Source organism: Cajanus cajan, chromosome 6 (genome assembly GCF_000230855.2).
Source record: "Cajanus cajan strain Asha chromosome 6, NIPB_CcT2T_4, whole genome shotgun sequence".
Lineage (NCBI taxonomy): Eukaryota > Viridiplantae > Streptophyta > Magnoliopsida > Fabales > Fabaceae > Cajanus > Cajanus cajan.
In genome coordinates, this window is record NC_138522.1 from 37,456,636 (window position 1) to 37,461,519 (window position 4,884).

The 4,884-nt window shown below is 30.9% G+C and overlaps 1 long non-coding RNA gene across 1 annotated transcript; it reads left to right on the top strand.

Annotated features, from left to right (window-relative positions):
• LOC145959048 (uncharacterized) lies at window positions 1–4,884 on the top strand. The gene is made up of 4 exons (XR_014434659.1): window positions 1–109; window positions 230–351; window positions 4,313–4,539; window positions 4,623–4,884. It is a non-coding gene; the product is annotated as an uncharacterized LOC145959048 (long non-coding RNA).

Genomic DNA, 4,884 nt, shown 5'->3' on the forward strand with positions numbered 1-4,884 from the left:
CTAACTAAGAACACTCCGAAAAATGCAAATGACCTAGCCTCTCTCTCCGACGCTCTCCGACGCTCTCAACGCTCTCCGACTGCCTGCGATTTCTATAGCACCGACCAAGGTATGTTTTCCACTCATCTTTTATCATTTGAAGACCGTATTTATCTCTTGTATTACTCACACTCTTGAGATTTAACATTGGAAAAATTCCCTCATCGTTGTTCATTTGGGGTTTTTTCAGATTGTTAGCAGAAAATCCTTGAGCTTGGACCGTATTGATCTAGGGTTAGTGCTTTGCATGTGGGCTGCGCTGACTGTGCCTGGGAAGTTTTTGTCCATCCACCCTGACTCTGAAGAGAACAGGTAATCACTCCTTGTTTTGCTTTTTGAAAAGTGCTTCTGGTAGGATTTAAGTTTGTGTTTGATTTGATTTTAGCATGTGGTCATTCTAAAATTTTTGAGGGCTTGCAACTTGATCCAATGGAACCTATGTGCTTCCTTTGACTTTGGAATGAGACATTTGGTAAACTTGTCTCGAAACACTTCTATGAGAGAAAATCAAGAAAAAAAATGGAATAAGCTAAAATGTTTATTCATAAGTTAATTTGTAGAAGTTTTGTCATATTAACTTCTCAAAACTCTTATTTTCAATTTATGCATAAGCTAATTTTAGTTTATGGAGAAATTTATTTCAGTTTTTTCTTTTTAGTTCTTGTTCTAGAATTGTTTTTGGAGAAGTTTATCTAAACATGTTCATAGTGATTGTGTGCAATCTTATATTATACCTGACATAAGTTGTTTACGGTAAGTGATAATTTTGCCCTTTTTGTGTTTGGTATACCTTGATTGAGTTTTGTTGGTTGGCAAAGAGGGATGGAATAGTAGAAGAATGGAAATAGAGAAGGTTAAGAAATTAAGATTGTTGGAAAGGAGGGTTAATATGAGTTCGGCAAACTAATTCTCAAATGGGTTCTTGTTTTGAGTAAGGTTATGGTTTAGTTGCCTCACTACATTGGTTACTTGGTCTTTTTGTATATACTTGGCTGTAAATTAGATGTGCTTGTTAGCTTTGTTTTGATTGATATTGGGTGGAGAATGACTTTGGGATATTTAATTTTAGAAATTAATCTTGGAAGAGTTTTATGTTTGAGTTGATGGATTTATAATTTGGATGAGTTGCAAATTGTGAGCCTAAAGTGAAAGATTCATTATGGGATTTGGAAGAAATACTTTTGCAGTTTTGCCCAAAATGTATATTATGGTACCACCTTATATAAGTTGATCTCACTATGTCCTTGTCTTGTCGTCTAAAGCTTGGTCTACCTTCAACCGGTTCTATTATTTTTATAGGTCCTTCATTTAGTCATAGCATACTGATTCTATTGGATCAGAATATAAGAAAGAAATGGGAACTTTATTGACAGAAACGTCTGTAATGGAGAGATAATGGACAGAAATGAGGAAATGTCGATACAGACTCCTCCAAGAGTAACCCAAGCTTTTCCGCCCAATTTCACTCCGAAACCAAAGACCTACCCTCCTTCTCGTAGTTATACATTTGTCCCCTTACAAATAACAATGTACCACTAACTGACAGTCCAGCTGTCAGACAAACTAACTACAGCTGTCTAATCATGACAGTTACTACCTGCAATTTCTGTTACTAACTGATTCAAACCCCACTGAGGTATGTATCACATACTTGATAGAATAGGGGTTACATTTAAGTGGAAATACGGTAGGTGTGGAAGTTAATAAGATTGGAAAAATATTTGCTTCCTCCTGAGGGTAAAAGCAAAAAATATTCAAAATCATCTTTAACCACCTTGCTTGTTTGGAGTTTGGTAACAGATAGACAAATAATTTTATGCAAGAGTAGATTAGTAATTGGAATTACTTCATTGTTTTTCTTCCTATATTTCATTTTTGTACTTATTTAATTTTGTCTCTTCCCTGTCGTGGTAGACAAATAATTTATTGATGTGAAGATTATTAATTAATTCAATTTTGAAAGGCCTAGTTAGTAGGCAGTCATTTTCATAATAATTTCAGATTAAGCAGATACAGGTCATGGCATGATAGTTATAGTCATATATAGGTTGTGTTTTAGATTTTACAAGCCAATTAAGGTGTCAAATTGTTATTTCTTGTGTTTTGATTCTTTTGAAGGAGGAAACTCCTAATTAGGAAGAAACCTTGCTTGTACTCAAATTTTTCCTGGAAACTTTATTATCTCTAATTTTCTATCATTTTTTCAGAATTCAGTGTGCTTATTTCTTGAATCAATTCCCTACCCACAACTGATATCTTTTTTATTTCAGCAATGGAGAACGAATTTTTCCTTTGTTTTTGGTTTCTTATCATAGTTTCCCTCCTCTGCGAACATAAAACACCAAAACAAGGGCAATTAACTCCCCTTCCATCCCTTCTCCCTTTCCTTTCCTCTCCCCTAAATAACTTTCGGTGCCAAAGACAGAGCAAATTATCATCTACGTTCATTAATTTGCCATGTGACCACTACATATGTTAGATTCTTCATTCACAAATCACAGTCCTGTAGATTAGATGCTAAGTAACCGAATTTGAAAAATATGCTCAAATTGGCATTATCTATCAGAAAGAAAAATGAAATGGAAAGTTTGGCTGTTCCCCAGCATGACATAAATATTACCAGAAAGCTCAAGCTCGGCTGTTCAACCACTGATCTCCTTGTCCACTACTTATATGATTTATTTCATTTAGATAACAATTTACTGAACTGGAACAAGTTTTCTGCTCAATCAGTCATATACGTAGTAGTTGCACCCTCCATTAAAACACGATATGATGCCTGATATATTGATGTTTTTGTGTAAAAGCATGCTGCCTAAAATATACCAAGTAATACTTTAGACCCCATTTTACATCTATTTTGTTTTTAACGGATCATTTATTGTTAGTTGTTTCTATTGATATGAGATAAATAAAATGAGTGTCGAAAATGGCGTATGGTGCTAAAACATTGCATTAGAAAGGGTGTTAAAAAGCGTTAAAATACTAATAAATATTTGCCCCTTGTCAAACGAAATTTCTCTTTCCAAAACTTAGTAATTGCTATCCTTGGTTGCACTTGGTTCATACTTGAGGTATAGAAACTTAGCAAGTCTGATTTTACTGGCTATATGCTTGTATATAATTAATTATAAAAAATAGTTACAAAAATAATATGTAAAGTTTATATTAGAAGAAAAAGATAAATAATATTAAAATATATATTTAATTGAAATAGTTAAAATAGATAACTATGTCTCATGAACACATATTAGCCATTAATTATCAGTTTTAAGACATTGTGAATATCGTATCTATGAAAATAATAATAAAAAAATTGTGATTTTTAATTAGTTATTTGTGTAAAACATTTTACAAGACAATACATGATCGACAAACTTTTCTATAAATTAACTTATGTTTAAATTAATGTTAATTTAATTTTTTTTTTTTCTTCTCTAAAAATGTTGTTGGAGAAGTTAATCCAAACACTATGAATGTTCATTTTTGACATTTGACTTATTATTATCTTTTTAGATGAATTAAACCATATTTAGGGTTGGTTTAATGGTGGGAAATTAGAATAATATACACAAAATTTTAAATTTGAATGTTAATATTTTCTTTGTAGTTTGGATGGATAAAAAAATTAAAATCTTTTTGATGAATTGTAATGTGTGGATCAACATTTCAGTAATCCATGAGTTGAAATAAGTTTTTTCTTGGTGGTGTATGTGTATGAACAGTTAAATTTATTAAATGAAGCTAAGGCAGACATGCTCCATGAAATGTGATCTTCTGATCATATTAGTAGGGATTGAGACATTTCATATCTATATATTTTATTGAATTTTTTTAAAATAAAATAAAATTTGAGGTTAAATAATAAAAGTTTTTAAGAATTTGAGTGGTTAGAAATAATTAACTTATTTGAGTGATTACATGAATGATTGATTTTTAATATTAATTTTTAATATTTAAAGGAGACGAAAAAATGATTATAAATCCATGACTCTACTCGAGGTATAATATAGAAAAGTCTAATTGTGTTAATTTGCTAATCTATTCCATTTATATATATATATATATATTAGTGGAGACGAAACATATCTCTATTTTATTTAAAAATTTAAATTAAATAAAAATTGAGGTTAAGTAATAAAAGTGATTAAACATCGAGGATTTGAGTAGTTAGAGGTGGTTAACTTATTTAAATAGTACTTACACAGGTGGTTAATATTATTTTTATTATTTAGTTGGACCACAATCACCTGGTTTGTTACCTTGGATGCAGGATTGTTTCTTTACCTGCCAACCTGGGCTTCATGATCTTCAACCATCGATACAAAGTTTTTCCTGTAGAAATGGATGTGAAGCTTAAGCATTGAGGACTTTCATATAATTCAACCATCGATACAAAGTTTTTCCTGTAGAACTGAATTTGAGACAATGATGAATTTTTTTGCACAAAATTATCAAGGTCAAAGGCTTCCTGACTTGCCTGTATTTCAATCTTCACCGGTAATATTTTAAATTTGAATTAATTTTATAAATATTTTAAAATATACTTTATATTTCTAACTAAGTTTTATATTTAATTGTAGGTATCTGACCAAGGAAGTGCACAACCAATTAATGTCCCTAATCATTCTCCAACAAATTCTCAAGATAGACAATAGGGTTATATTTGTTAGGGAAAGATGTTGACCTTTTTGTTTTAGGAAAATCAATATTTTGTTGGATATATTTTCATTACTTCTTAAAAGTCATTTTGGATATTACTAAACTATGGATGTTGCTTGTTAGGAATTTTTTTGGATGACTTGTTTATGTACATTTGCTTATTAATATATTGAATTTGTGGAT